The following is a 16512-nucleotide window of genomic DNA, read 5'->3' on the forward strand; positions in this document are numbered from 1 at the left end:
CAAAATGTAGTAAGATGAGCAAGGGTGAGCGGCTCCTGGGTATGCGTTGCCTGTCTAGTTAAGGGCGTCCAGCACGGGAGGAAGGCTCCGCCAAGGTCATGGGAGCAAGCCCTAACAGGTATTTCAAAGGAAATGTCAGAATCCCGCAAACAGCAGTCGGAAAGGACTGAGGGATTCTCAAAGACTATGGAGGAATTTCTGATTTAAATTAATCCCTCCTGCGTAAGCATAAAGAAATGCGAACAAGTCGATTAAGAGAACCATCCTCATCTTAAACGAAGGAGGAAGAAGGTCTTATTATAGATAAAGTGGCAAGATACTTAAGTCTGCCTTAGATCAGGAGTTTAGATTCCCTTATAGAAGCGGTTATAGAGACCCTAAACTTCAGGGAGTAAGAAGTTAAGGATACAGAGAGTTTTCGATTGATTCGTATCCCACAATCGTTGCCAGTAGTGCTCCCTATTCCTCGAACTCTCCAGACTCAGATGGCGAATGCTTGGAAGCAGCCTGATAAACACTTTCAAGTGCCAAGGAGGTTTGAATTTAAGAATCCTTTATCAAAAAGTGTAATGGTTAAATGGCCTACTGGGCATTTTCAAACAAGGCAATGTCACCTAGGCCTAGCGTGACCGCCTTAAAGGATATGTCGGGTCGCACACTGCATCAAAAGCAATTTTTGTACCAGCACATTGTCACGTGGACTGGGCGTGAATAGGTAGCATGGAGGAGGTTTCTCAGTAGCAGAGCATATTGGAGAATTAGCTGCTTATCTGTGCCAGGCTTCAAAGGACGCTCATAAAATAACAGTCAGTTATTGCAGGTTTGGAACTAGGAGAGTTAATGGTATCCATGGACATAAGGGATGCATTCCTGCATATCCCGATTTGGACCGCCCACCAAGCTTACTTAAGATTTGCACTGGTGCAGGATCCTTTCCAAATGAAGGGTCCTACTATTCGGTCTATCATCAGCCCCAAGACTCTTTTACGAGGATCATGGCAGTAATGGTGGCAGGATTGAGACGATCTCCTGATCAAAGCCTCCTCTCAAGAACGGCTCATCAAGGATGCTCAGACATCTTATCAACTTCTCATTCAACATGGGTGGATGGTGAATTTCCAGAAACCTAACCTCAGACCAATGCAACGGATTCCATTCCTATATCTCATCTTGGACACAGTAAGATTGAGGGCTTTCTTACCAGAGAATAAGATCCAGGACCTATAGAGGCTAGTGACTCAGGTACTGAGGACACAGACGGTCTCCCTGCACCTCTTTGTGCAACTTCTCGGGATGATGGTGACGTCTTTCAAGGCTCTCCAGTACAGCTGACTTCACTTACGACCATTCCCAATAAATGTTACTGCTCAGGGACCAGGGTAACACTAGCTCCTGCATCGAAAGATCCGATTTCCACAAGAGATACGGATCTCCTTAATTGGGTGGTCGTTCCACTAAAACCTTGCAGCAGGCAAGAATTTGGAATTTAGGATTGTAGGATTCTCATAACAAATGCCAGTCTCAGAGGTTGGGGAAGCTGTCCTAGAGACCCATCACTTTCAGGGCAAATGGACTTTACTGGAGAGCGGGTTACCCATAACCATTCTCGAACTGAGAAGCAGTTTACAATTCGCTTCTCTTAGCCGAAGATATAGTCAATGGTCAACAGTGAACCAGAAAGCAGATTATCACAGTCGCCAGGACTGCATCCAGGCGAGCGGTGCTTACACAGATCTTCGACATGATGGTAAGTAGATGGTGTCTACCTCAGGTGGACCTGATGGCATCTCAACAACATCATTAGCTGCCCAGGTATGTGTCCAGGACAAGAGATCCAGCAGCAGAGGAAGTGGACACGCTGACACTTCTTTGGTGTTTCAGAAGGGTTTACATTTTTCCACCTTTCCCACTCATACCTCGAATTCTCCAAAAAGGGGTAATATGAGAGCGAGTATGGGCAATTCTCATAGCACCAAGTTGGCCCTGTAGAGGTTGGTACTCGGACTTACGGGGGATACTAGCGGAGGACCCTTGGCAGTTACCTCAAAGGGAGGACCGGCTATATCAGGGGCCGTTCCTCCACACAGACCTGAACAGGCTACGTTTAATGGCGTGGCTGTTGAGACCCGGATCTTAAGAGTGAGAGGGATACCAAGAATGGCTATTCCTAAAGATGATCGCTGCTTGAAAGCCGGTGACACCCATGTACGACTGCAGACATTAGTAAAAGTACATGGACTGGTGTTAGGAACATGGGTAGAATTCGATGAACATCCACTTACCCAGACTTCTACTTTTCACTCCAGCTGGTCTAGATGAAGGACTAAGACTTGGTTCCTTGAAGGTTCAAGTTTCGGGGCTCTCCATCCTATTTCAACAGCAGTTAGCGTCCTTACAAGAGGTTCAAACCTTTTTACAGGAGGTTCTGAGGATACAACCTCCTTTCCGTCCTCCCACTGCGCAGTGGGACTTAGATTTGCAGTTGGAATTTTTGAGATTACCATGTTTTAAACCGTTGGAAAGAACAGACCTGCAATATCTCTCTTGGAAGATCACGTTATTACTTGCCTTAGCTTCGGCCGGAAGGGTTTCGGCGTAAGGAGCCCTATCAGGTTAGAGTCCTTTGTTAATTTTCCAGAAGGATAAGGCCAAACTCCGTATATGAGCGGATTTCCTTCCTAAGGTCGTTTCGGGGTTTCAGGTAAACCAACCGATTGTGGTCCCATCCTTTCAGGGATTCGCAGATGGGGACGTGTCTTTGGATGTTGTCCGAGCTTACGAATATACGTACAAGTTATGTCGTCCTTTAGAAGGTCGGACCATTGGTTTGGTCCAAAGAAAGGTTGGCCAGCATCTAGGCAGTCTTTGTTTAGATGGAATAGCTTTGCCAATCGGCAAGCTAATATTTCCTGTGGTAAGCAGTTTCCAGTTCAGACTGGTGCTCATAATACCAGATCAGTGGGTGCCTCATGGGCGGCTATTCGAGGTGCTTCCACTACTCAATTTTGCAGAGCGACAACGTGGTCTTCAGCCCACACATTCGCAAACTTTTACAGGTTTGATACCTTGGCGTCCGAAGATTCTAAGTTCGGACGTTTAGTTTTGCAGGCCATCGACAGCACTCCCTCCCTTGGGGATAACTTTGGGACGTCCCCTACTGTATAAGATTCCAGTGTCCCCTAGTGGATGAAAGAGAAAAGAGGATTTTCGTACTTACCGATAAATCCATTTCTCTGAATCCTCTAGGGGACACTGGACGCCCGCCTCGGTGCTGTCAACCTGCTGTGTTCAAAGTTTTTGTTCAAACAGTTTGTGCAAACAGCGTTGTTTTTTCTGTTAAGAGTTTCTTGGATGCTGTTTGCTTTGTTGTACGGTTTGGTTCCTCGCCAAGTGCTATAGTATCATGTCCTATTCTCTCAGTCAAATTTTTCAAACTGAAGGAGGAGGGATGTGAAGGGGGAGGAGCCGGCTGTGCAGACAATGCTAATTTTAGATTGTGCCACAACTCCGGTTGCAAGCTTCACACCCCTACTGTATAAGACTCCAGTGTCCCCTAGAGGATTTAGAGAAATGGATTTATCGGTAAGTACCAAAATCATATTTTTTTGGGTTATTTAGGTAGAACTTCTTTCTCGTATAAAGGCAGAAGATATAAGGAGAGAAGAAGAGACATATGTGACTGATATAAAGGCAGAAGATATAGAGGGAGAAGAAGATATGTATGTGACTGATATAAAGGCAGAAGATACAGAGGGAGAAGAAGAGACGTATGTGACTTATATGAAGGCAGAAGATTCAGAGGGAGAAGAAGAGACGTATGTGACTGATATAAAGGCAGAAGATATAGAGGGAGAAGAAAAGACGTATGCGACTGATATGATGTCAGAAGATACAGAGGGAGAAGAAGAGACTTATGTGAGGGGTGATCAGCAGTGTAAGGAGGAGGAGATCCCTACAGATATCAGCACAGGTGAGTAATAAACACTTATTACAGAAGTCACATATTCTCATTGCTCAGTCACTACAGCAATCTCTTATTCTTCACCCTCCTCCGCCATCAGCCGTGTTCTCAGTTGGGTGTTTATAACACAAGGTTATCGATGACAAACATCAGATAAAGAGAGTTATTACACACATCACTATAGTGTTATTAAAAGTAACAAGCAGAAGTTTATTTTTAGGGATTATATATAAGTAGTAGTGTGTTTTTTGTGGAGCGCCTAATTTGTATGGGATCTAAATTTCTCAGTTTAGCAACCTTTTATTAAATAACCTTCATTTTGTTAGATGATCCAGGTATTAAATAACTCCTTGTATATAGTAGACCTATTTGGCCATTTGTGGTCAGGTTTATATCTTTACATTTAGCGAGGTGTAGTCGTGGTGTAAAGGACAGAGTTTGATTCCTGATTAGTTAAAAAAACAAATTCCAAATACCAAGCAACATCACCAAACAAGTAATTTCAACTTTAAACTTATCATTTATTTTGTACTGTCTGGACATGGCTACTAATAACAGATGCACAGACATAATTCTTAAAGCTCTGTGTGCAAATGCTAGGAGCTTAGGAGACAAAATTCCAGAGCTAATTGTGATAATGAGAAGGGATAACCTGGATATTGTGGCAATATCATGGTGCAATGAGGATCATGACTGGGACATAGCTATTCCAGGATACAATTTATTTAGGAAGGATAGAATGGTCAGTATAGGAGGAAGGGTAGCAATGTATGTGGAAAAAAAGCATAAAGGCTACTTCAATTAATACAAAATATTTTAGACAAATCTGAGGCCCTTTGGGTCACCACAGAAACCGGGGAGAAGGACATTATTCGCATTGGGGTGATCTGTAGACCACCTGGCCAGGGGCAGGATTTGGACAGGAATCTATTGTTGGACATCACTAAAATGGTTTTAAAGGGAGAAGTAATAATCATGAGAGACTTTACTTTAACTGATGTAAATTGGGAGGGGTCTTTTGCAAGTTCAGCTACAAGTGGCAAATTTCTATATTCCTTACAGGGAGCATCTCTCAATAAACAGCAGATATTTCCCTTCTGCATAGAAGAGCGGTCGGGAAAGAAAGAAGTAAAACCTCCTTTCTCTTTCATCCACTAGGGAACACTGGAGTCTTATACAGTAGGGGTGTGAAGCTTGCAACCGCAGGTGTGGCACAATCTAAAAATTAGCATTATCTCCACAGCCGGCTCCTCCCCCTTTATATCCCTCAATTTGAAAAATTGTGCCAAGGAGGTACAAGCACAAGAAGGGAGCTCCTGCTCCATTTCAATACTGAGACTGAATTAACATAATGTAAAGGGGGACGAAAGTCTTAAGAATAGAGAGACAATGATCCCTACTGAAGGGGATCTGCATCTCTCCTCAGAAAATCCAGAGCGCAGAGTCAGCAGTGAGTACTGGTTGTAAAGGGGCCCTAGTTACAGTTACACTTACGGTAACCATAGCTTCTTCATGGATCCAGGAGGCAGTTTGACAGACTTCCTCCCGCGGACCGCACACAACGCTGCTACCTTCTGGCTCTAAGCCCTGAGACTCAGCAGCGCAGCTTCCCTGCCGCTCCCTCCTTCCGCTGCCGCTGTGACAAAAAAAACGGTTTAAAACACTCCCTGGCCGGCTATAAACTCCCACTTCATGTCAGCTCCCCCGCCCGCCCCTCCTTCCTCTACCGACAGAGGGCTGAGGGAGACATAGCGCGGATGTCAGCGGCAGCGTATACCGCCGCCTCTTAAACACACAGCGGGGCGCTTGAAAAGAGCGTCCCCTCCCGCCACCCGCTGAAACAACATATCTCTTGTGGCTGCAGCCGCAGCTTCCCCTGCACTCGCCGGGACCCGGGCTATATCCCCCGCACACTTCCTCCCGCCTTCTGCACTAGTACGAGGGCGCGGAGGGCTGGAAAAGATGACGGGGGGGACGAGCAACAGCGGCTTCTCGTACGCTGCTGCCTTATAACTTAAGCCCTAGTAGGCTAGCAGCGCAGCTCCTCCGCCGCTCCCCTTTTATAGAGAGTAGAGGCTATTCCATTTGGCGGTTAGATGATGTTTGATGAGTTAGACAAGTGGATTTCGCAGGCAACTGCAGTGACATCTACCTTTCTACCTACTTCTTTACTCGAGCACCACGTCACACGTTAGAGGAGGTTGCTCGGGACCAGTGTTTAAATTCATTCGATCGCTGTCGTACCGAGCCAGAAGAGGTTTTAGAGCAACAGACTCGTGGAACCAGAGGTAGAGGTTGTTCATAGTCGACACCAGAAAAGCAGGACAGACCTGCTGACAAACCCGTGGCATGACGATTTCCCTGCTCACCTGGGGTCCCCCTTGGGGGGCGCAGAGTTGGAAGGTTTTCGGGACGCCTGGGCCAAAACATCACCAGACGTCTGGATCAACAAGATATTTCCCAGGGTTACAGGATAGTTACAAGAGCGTCCACACAGTCCATTTATTTGCAGCGCGAGGGCCTAGGTGCCCGTTGTGAGCAGGAGCGTTACAGGAGGCAACTTCAAAGACTCCTGCATACAAAGGGTTAAGTCGCCAGTCCCGGATCCTCAGTGAGGAACGGGATTTTATTCAAAACTTTTGGTAGTGCAAAATACCTTCATATCCCGATTTGGTCCCTCACCAACCTTACTTAAGATTTGCACCGGTGTGGGATCACTACCGAATCAGGGCCCTGCCATTTGGTCTATCATAAGCCCCAAGAATCTTTATAAAGATCAAAGCAATAGTGGTGACAGGATTGAGACAGGGGTCACGATCATACCTTATCTAGACGATCTACTGATCAAGGCCTCATCTCAGAAACAGCTGATAAAGGATGCTCAGACATCTCATCAATCTCTCATTCAACATGGGTGGATTGTGAACTTCCAGAAATCCAACCTCATGCCAACTCAAAGGATTCATTTCCTCGAACTCATCTTGGACATGATACAATTAAGAGTATTCCTACCAGAGAAATAGATCCAGGATCCACAGAGGTTAGTGGCTCAGGTACTAAGGACACAGACGGGTTCTCTACACCTCTGTGCTACTTCTCGAGAAGAGGGTGGCGTCATTTGCAGCTCTCCGGTATGGCGGACTTCATTCCTGACCATTCCAGATGAAACTCATTGCTCAGGGAGCAGGTTCGCACTGGCTTCTACATCGAAGAATCCAGCTTCCACCACGCATACGAACCTACTTGATTTGGTGGTCGTTGCACAAGAATCTCGCAGCAGGCAAGAGATTCAGCATTTGGGATTGGAGGATCCTGACAACGGACGCCAGTCTCAAAGGTTGGTGTGACGTCCTAGTGGAACAAATTCCTAACGGTTTGCAGATTCAAGATGGAATAAATCCAGTCAGTTTATTGTGGGTTTAGAACATGGTGGGGTCATGGTATCCATGGACATAAAGGATGGACGTTACAGGAGAGCAGCCTACCCATAAACATTCTCCAACTGAGAGCAGTTTACAATGCGTTTCTCTTAGCCGCAGACCTAGTCATGGGTCAACACTTAAAGATACAGTCGGACAATGTCACGATGACGGCTTACATAAACCATCAAGGAGGAACAAAGAGCAGGATGGCGTTTAAGGAAGCCACAAAGATCTTGTTGTGGGCAGAAAGGCGAAACATCATCCTCTCGGCAGTGTTCATTCCAGGTGTGGAAAACTGGGAAGCAGATTATCTCAGCCGCCAGGACATGCATCCGGGAGAGTGGTGCCTACATCCATGGATTTTCGACATGGTGGTGAGGAGATGGGGTCTATCTCAAGTCGATCTAATGGCGTCTTGGCAAAACCGTCAGCTGCTTAGATATGTGTCCAGGACAAAAGATCCAGCAGCAGAAGGAGTGGACGCATTAGCACTTCCTTGGTGTTACAGGAGGGTTTACATTTTTCCACCTTTCCCACTCATACCCAGGGTTCTGAAACGGTTGAAACGAGTGTGGGCATTTCTGATCGCACTTGATTAACCCCGCAGGAGTTGGTACCCTGCGAGGGTTACTAGTGGAAGATCCTTGGCAGTTACCTCAGAGGGAGGACCTGCTGTCTCAGGGACTGTTCCAACACCCAGACCTGCACAGGCTGCGTTTAACGGCGTGGCTATTGAAACCCGGATCTTAAGAAACAGAGGGATACCAAGAACGGCCATTCCTACAATGTTTGCCGCTAGGAAGCCGGTCACAGCCATGCACTACTACAGGATTTGGAAGAGGTACATGGACTGGTGTCAAGAACATGGGTGGAATTCGACGAACTTCCACTTATCCAGACTTCTACTTTTCCATCAGGCCGGTCTAGATGTAGGACTGAGGCTGGGCTCTCTGAAGGTTCAAATTTGGGCTCTCTCCATCCTATTTCAACAAGCGGTTAGCATTCTTGTCAGAGGTTCAAACCTTTTTACATGGAGTTCTAAGGATACAACCCCCTTTTCGTCCTAACACTGCGCCATGGGACTTAAATTTGGTGTTGGAATTTTTGAGATCTACAACTTTTGAGCCGTTGGCAAGAACAGACCTGAAATGTCTCTTTTGGAAGGTCACATTATTGCTTGCCTTGGTTTCGGACAGGCGTGTTTCTGAGTCTGAGTTCTGAGTTTCTGAGCCTTATCGTGTAAGAGTCCTTTGAATGTTTCATGAGGATAGGGCAGAACTCCTTACAAGAGCAGGTTTTCTTCCTGAGGTTGGTTTCGGGATTTCACGTAAACCAGCCAATTGTGGTCCCACCTTTTCAGGATCTCGCAGATGGGGAAGTGTCCTTGGATGTTGTCCGAACTTTACGGGCATACGTACAAGTTACGTCGTCCTTCAGAAAGTCGGACCATTGTTTGTTTTTTATGATGGGCCAAAGAAGGGCTGGCCAGCATCTAAGCAGCCTTTGTCTAGATGGATTTGACCTGCCATTCAGCAAGCTTATATTTACTGTGGCAAACAGGTTCTGGTTCAGATGGGTGCTCATACCACCAGATCAGTGGGTGCCTCATGGGTGGCTGCCAGACGTGTTTCCACTACTCGACTTTGCAGAGCGGCGACGTGGTCCTCAGCCCACACGTTCGCAAAATTTTACACTTTTGATACCTTTTCGTCCGGAGACTCTAAGTTTGGACGTTTAGTTTTGCAGGCCACCGACAGCACTCCCTCCCTGGGGGATAACTTTGGGATGTCCCCATCTGTGTAGGACTCCAGTGTCCTCTAGTGGATGAAAGAGAAAAGAGGATTTTGGTACTTACCGATAAATCCATTTCTCTGAATCCTCAAGGGGACACTGGACGCCCGCCTCGGTGCTGTCAACCTGCTGTGTTCAAGGTTCTTGTGCAAACAGCGTTAGTTTTTCTGTTAAGAGTTACTTGGATGCTGTTTGATATGTTGTACGGTTCGGTTCCTCGCCATGTGCTATAGTATCATGTCCTGTTCTCTCGTCAAATTTTCCAAACTGAGGGATGAGGGATATATAGGAAACTATAGGTCAGTAAAACAATACAGAAGAAACTATAGGTCAATAAAACATTACAATAGGAAACTAGGTCAGTAAAGCAATACAGAAGAAACTATAGGTCAGTAAAACAATACAGAAGAAACTATAGGTCAGTAAGACATTACAGAAGGAAACTAGGTCAGTAAAATAATACAGAAGCCACTATATGTCAGTAAGACAATACAGTAGGAAACTATAGGTTAGTAAGAGAATACAGTAAGAAGCTATAGGTCAGTAAGACAATATGGAAGGACACTATAGGTCAGTAAGACAATATGGAAGGAAACTATAGGTCAGTAAAACAATACAGTAGGAAACTATATGTCAGTAAAACAATAGTGTAGGAAACTATAGGTCAGTAAGACAATACAGAAGGAAACTATAGGTCAGTAAGACAATATAGAAGGAAACTATAAGTCAGTAAGACAATACAGAAGGAAACTATAGGTCAGTAAGACCATGCAGTGAGAATAGTGGGGATGGCGGTAGGGAATGAAAGGGGGGAGGAGTAGGGGGTAGGGAAAGAGCAGCCGGCAAGAGTATTAACATGGGTATTAAAAAAGTTTTTACCAAAACACTAATAACGATTATGGGTCACCGTTGCTGCATAAAGAGAATGATGTCCCTAGCACAGGGGGAAATACTGATCTTAATTGTATGTATGTAAACGCTAGAAGCCTTACAGGAAAAAAGGGGGAACTAGAAATCCTTGCAGCAAGCAAACAGTATGATACTATAGGCATTACTGAAACTTGGTGGGATGAATCTCATTATTGGACAGTCAATCCAGATGGTTATACGCTGTTCAGTAGAGACCGCTTAAATAAACGGGGTGGAGGGGTATGTCTTTATGTAAAGCCGTTATTAAAACCTCATATATGGGAAGATATTCAAGAGGGGACTGTAAATACTGTTGAGACGTTATGGGTAGAAATTGCTTGCGGGGCTGCCTGGTACATTAATGTGTCTGATGAGGAATTGTTACTGAAGCAAAGTGAAAGAGCAGCAGGAGTAGGAGACATAGTAGTGATGGGAGACTTTAACTATCCAGAGATAAATTGGAAAAACGATTCATGTGATACTGCTAGGGGTAATATGTTTTTACACACACTAAATGATATCTACTTCATTCAATTAATCAAGGAACCAACTGGTACAATGCAATCTTAGACCTGGTATTAACAAACAATGGGGAATTGGTATCAAATATTATAGTAGGGGAGCCCATAGGAAACAGCGACCACGATATGGTCTCATTCAATATCAGTTTTCATAAGCAGTCCTATACTTGCTCAAGGATTGTAACAAAATATGCAAAAAAGAAATAAGAGAGGCTAAAGTAGCAACTGAAAAACTAGCAGCAAAGGAAAGCAAAGCGAATCCCAATTTTTGTTTTTTAAATATATCAACGACAAGAGATTAAAGGAGAGTATAGACCAGTGTTTCCCAACCACGGTCCTCAAGACACATTAACAGTCCTGGTTTTAGTGACATCCAGGCTTGAACACAGGTGACTTAATTAGTACCTCAGTTATTTTGATTTAACCATCTGTGCTGAAGCCTGGATATCACTAAAACCTACGTTGTTGGTATGCCTTGAGGACCGCGTTTGGGAAAGCCTGATATAGACCCTTTAAAAGACAAATTGGGAGTCTTAATCAAAAATGATAATGACATAGCGGACAAACTAAATTAGTTTTTTTTCAACTGTATGTACAAGAGAAGACCTAATGCAGGGACTAACACACAATCTCAACAAAGATAATGTCCCACTGCTAAGTGCTTATTTAAGTGAGGAGGTAGTCTGTGACCGATTAAAAAATGTAAAGATTAATAAGTCACCGGGTCCCGATGGAGTTCACCCAAGGGTTCCTATGGAGCTTCATTCTGAACTTGCAAGACCGCTATTTTTGATCTTTAAAGATTCACTTATCAGATATGGTTCCCAAAGACTGGCATATAGCTGAAGTAGTGCCAATATTCAAAAAGGGAAGTAAAGCTGAACCGGGTAATTATAGACCAGTTAGTCTTACATCTATAGTGGGGAAGGTATTCTAAGGGATAGTATTCAGAAGTTCAGTAAGGTCATTAAAAGGAATCAACATGGATTTGTGAAGGACAGATCATGTCAAACCAACCTACTTGGCTTTTATGAAACCATAAGTGCGAACCTTGATCAGGGTAAGGTGGTGGTTGTAATCTTTTTAGACTTTGCCAAAGCTTTCGACACAGTACCACACACGCGACTTATCTATAAGCTACAAGAAATAGGGATAGGGAGCACAATATGCACTTGGGTCAGTAATTGGTTAGATAATAGGTAGCAGCGTTTTGTGGTTAATGGATAATTTTCAAATTGGACTGAAGTGGTAAGTGGTGTGCCACAAGGGTCTGTACTAGGACCACTATTGTTCAACATTTTCATTAACGACCTAACAAGGTCTAGAGAGCATGGTGTCAATTTTTGCAGACGATACCAAATTGTGTCAGGTTATAAATAACGGAGGGGGATGCTGAGCCTTCAGAACGACTTAGTTAAACTAGAAGCATAGGCAGCCAAATCAAGAATGAACTTCAACACAGACAAGTGTAAGGTAATGCACTGCGGAAACAAAAACAAACATAACACCTACCTACTAAATGGGGTAATATTAGGGGATTCTGTACTGGAAAAAGACTTAGGGGTTCAATAGACCACAAACTAAGCAGCAGTACCCAAAGTAGGAGTGCAGTAAAGAAGGCTAATAAGAATTAGCATGCATAAAACGGGTAATTGATGCTAGGGACGAGAGTATTATACTCCCGTTATATAAATCACTAGTGAGGCCACATCTTGAATACTGTGTACAATTGTGGGCACCATACTACAAAAAGGATATCCTGGAGCTAGAAAAGGTTCAGAGGCGGGCGACCAAACTAATTAAGGGCATGGAGACTCTGGAATATGAGGAAAGGCTTGGTAGGCTAGGCATGTTTATACTGGAAAAGAGGAGACTAAGAGGGGACATGTTCAACATTTGCAAATATGTAAGGGGACAATACACAGAGCTTGCGCGGGACCTGTGTTTGGTAAGGTCAGCACAGAGGACACGTGGACACTTTCTTAGGTTAGAGGAGAGGAGATTCTGTACAAAGCGGGGAAATGTTTTTTTCACAGAAAGGACAATACGTATTTGGAATTCCCTGCCTGAGAGTTATAATGGTGGACTCAGTCATCACCTTTAAGAATGGGTTGGATAAATTCCTAATGGATACGGATATCCAGGGTTATGGTGCGTAGTCGCGCACTATAGTTATTTAAAAAAAAAAAGGAATAAACACAACGTCTGACATCCGCATCAGACAAAATTTAGTCCAAAAGCAATACTGCACAGGAAACCACAAATGGGTTGAACTCGATGGACAAATTGTCTTTTCTCTAACGTCCTAGTGGATGCTGGGGACTCCGTAAGGACCATGGGGAATAGACGGGCTCCTGCAGGAGACTGGGCTCTCTAAGAAAGATTTAGTACTAATGGTGTGCACTGGCTCCTCCCTCTATGCCCCTCCTCCAGACCTCAGTTAGAATCTGTGCCCGGCCAGAGCTGGGTGCTCCTAGTGGGCTCTCCTGAGCTTGCTAACAAGAAAGTATTTTAGTTAGGTTTTTTATTTTCAGAGAGCTTCTGCTGGCAACAGACTCTCTGCTACGTGGGACTGAGGGGAGAGAAGCAAACCTACTAACTGCGGCTAGGTTGCGCTTCTTAGGCTACTGGACACCATTAGCTCCAGACGGATCCAACACGGGAACTTAACCTTGGTCGTCCATTCCCGGAGCCGCGCCGCCGTCCCCCTCGCAGAGCCAGAAGACAGAAGACAGCGGGTGAAGCAAGAAGACGTCAAAATCGGCGGCAGAAGACTCCTGTCTTCATATGAGGTAGCGCACAGCACTGCAGCTGTGCGCCATTGCTCCCACATTACACCCACACACTCCGGTCACTGTGGGGTGCGGGGCGCAGGGGGGGGGCGCCCTGGGCAGCAATTGAGTACCTCCTGGCAAAATAGGGCATATATACAGCTGGGCACTGTAATATGCATGAGCCCCTGCCATTATTTTACACAAAATCGCGGGACAGAAGCCCGCCGCTGAGGGGGTGGGGCTTCTTCCTCAGCACTCACCAGCGCCATTTTTTCTCCACAGCTCCGCTGAAAGGAAGCTCCCCAGGCTCTCCCCTGCAGAAGCACGATAGAAGAGGGTGGAAAGAGAGGGGGGGCACATAAATTTGGCGTAAAAACAATATATACAGCAGCTACTGGGTTAACATTAAGTTACTGTGTTATTCCTGGGTTAATAGCGCTGGGGTGTGTGCTGGCATACTCTCTCTCTGTCTCTCCAAAGGGCCTTATGGGGGAATTGTCTTCAGATGAGCATTCCCTGTGTGTGTGTGGTGTGTCGGTACGTGTGTGTCGACATGTCTGAGGTAAAAGGCTCCCCTAAGGAGGAGATGGAGCCAATATGTGTGTGAGAGGGTGTCTCCGTCGACAACGCCGACAACTGTTTGGATATGTGTAAGTGCTAAGGTGAATTTATGGAACAAAAGATTAGAGAACAGACAGGAAATCTACCCATGTCTGTCCCTATGTCGCAGAGACCTTCAGAGTCAATGCTCACTATCCAAAATAATAAACACTGATGTCGACACAGAGATTGACTCCAGTGTCGACTACGATAATGCAAAGTTACAGCCAAAATGGCAGAAAAGTATTCAATATATAATTATTGTAATAAAAGATGATTTACATATATATGATGACTCATCTGTCCCTGACACGAGGGTACACATGTTTAAGGGGAAGAAAGCTGAGGTAAATTTCCCTCCTCATGAGGAAAAAGAGCGGGAATCTCCAGACCAGAGACGGCAGTTTCCCACAAAGAATTCTCAGGCAGTATCCTTTCCCCACTAGGGCCAGGATATGATGGGAATCTTCCCCTAGGGTGTCACGTTTGCCCAAAAGGTATCCCTGTCGTAACAGCTATTTTCTGGGATCCTGCAGATAGCGTACACATTCTGGTAAACTACTCAGACCGGCGATTGTGTCTGCATGGGTTTATAGCGCTGTGGAAGCGTGGACAGGTACCTTATCAGCAGAGATTGAGACCCTAGTATGTAGATATATATATAGATATATGTCTGGAAAAAATCAGGAGAATGCGCCCATAGTGCAGATAAATTTATTTCACACACAAATTAAAAACAAGGCATTCCATGGATTATAAAAGACTCGTACCATAAAAGACCCACTCTCTGGGCCAGTTTAAACACATGAAACAATCCACCAGGCAATCCACCAAACCTGCTGCAATCAGAGACCGGACCATGCACCGCGCCGGTATAAGCCGAACTCGTCAGGTCACTCACAGTGAAGCAGCCGGGATGTGTGAGCCGGGTAGGAGAAGACGCACGTCTGGCAAGCCCCGCCTCTACGCGTTTCGTAGTTACTTCGTCTTCTCCTACCCGGCTCACACATCCCGGCTGCTTCACTGTGAGTGACCTGACGAGTTCGGCTTATACCGGCGCGGTGCATGGTCCGGTCTCTGATTGCAGCAGGTTTGGTGGATTGCCTGGTGGATTGTTTCATGTGTTTAAACTGGCCCAGAGAGTGGGTCTTTTATGGTACGAGTCTTTTATAATCCATGGAATGCCTTGTTTTTTATTTATGTGTGAAATAAATGTATCTGCACTATGGGCGCATTCTCCTGATTTTTTCCAGACACAATTTTCTCAAGGAGTTCTGAGCTTCATTTGGAGATTTGCAGCGGTGTTGGATTCACTCACTGTGGACTGACAAACTCTCATTATAGGATCACCAGCGCACCTGTACCTTTTTCTCCATATATAGATATATGTATATATAGAGATATATATATATTAAAGATGCTGTCTTAAGATATATATATATATATATATATATATATATATATATATATATATATATATATAAGGTAACGGTATGGCGGCGGCACTCAACCAGACTTCACAACTGCAGTTCAAAGATTTATTGCGCCAACATGTTTCGGGGATTAGACCCCGTCCTCAGGGCCAGACAAACGGTTTGTCTGGCCCTGAGGACAGGGTCTAATCCCCGAAACATGTTGGCGCAATAAATCTTTGAACTGCAGTTGTGAAGTCTGTTTGAGTGCCGCCGCCATACCGTTACCTTGCATAGTGGAAGTAAGCTCCCACCAGGATGGCACCGCAGCAGTTATCACACTTCAAGGGGAGTGCCGGGACCATTTGCAATTTATATATATATATATAAATATATATATATATATATATATATATATATATATATATATACTGCAGTGTGAAGACCGGCACTCTTACACACAAATACAATTGCCCCGGTGCCTCCTCAAGTGATCCAAAGATCATATATATTCACAAACGTGGAGCGGCACTCGAAGGACTTCAGTCAGATAACAAAGGACACAGCGGTCACTAGTTTGTTAGAATCGACGTTTCGATAATTTAATATCGTCTTCAGGATACATACAGTGCATACAAGACAACATTTATATGCCTACTCACCAACCCTGTAGTCACCACGCCACTGCTGTGGGCGCCGGGTCCTCGGACGACAGTGTGAATCCGTCGCGCACTTCCTGTGCGCCCGGCCGCTCGAGCGGTTGCCTGGAGACCAAACAATAACATGTGATGTCAACAAAAAACGAGTGTCACTGGGCAATGCTGGATTACATGTATCTAACATAGATGTACATACAGGGACAAAAACTAATGATTATACAAGTGCATGCTAACAACACATCATCTGAGTACCATCTAAAAACGTATATTATATACGACTTTATATGCTAGCATCCATAGACTAAATGCATCAAGAGAACATTGCTAATCCATAAAGAAAAACAAACAGTGGTAACTCAAGCTCCAGTACAAGACAGGCAAAAGTAATCTTAATTGGCAATGGTACAAAGTGTGTTATAAGTCATGCACATAGGATTTCCAGGGTCCAGAACCATCATGGAGC

At 44.8% G+C, this 16512-nt stretch overlaps 1 protein-coding gene across 1 annotated transcript in view; it reads left to right on the plus strand.

The window, feature by feature from the left end:
• Positions 1 to 3893: 3893 nt before the first annotated feature.
• The window catches only part of LOC134984720 (zinc finger protein 260-like), a 197631-nt gene continuing 185012 nt past the window's right edge, over positions 3894 to 16512 (plus strand). Inside the window, exon 1 of the mRNA XM_063950229.1 lies at positions 3894 to 3970. The gene's annotated coding sequence lies outside the window, so the exon portion shown is untranslated. The remainder of the gene's footprint in view (positions 3971 to 16512) is intronic.

Source organism: Pseudophryne corroboree, assembly GCF_028390025.1.
Source record: "Pseudophryne corroboree isolate aPseCor3 chromosome 3 unlocalized genomic scaffold, aPseCor3.hap2 SUPER_3_unloc_77, whole genome shotgun sequence".
NCBI lineage: Eukaryota > Metazoa > Chordata > Amphibia > Anura > Myobatrachidae > Pseudophryne > Pseudophryne corroboree.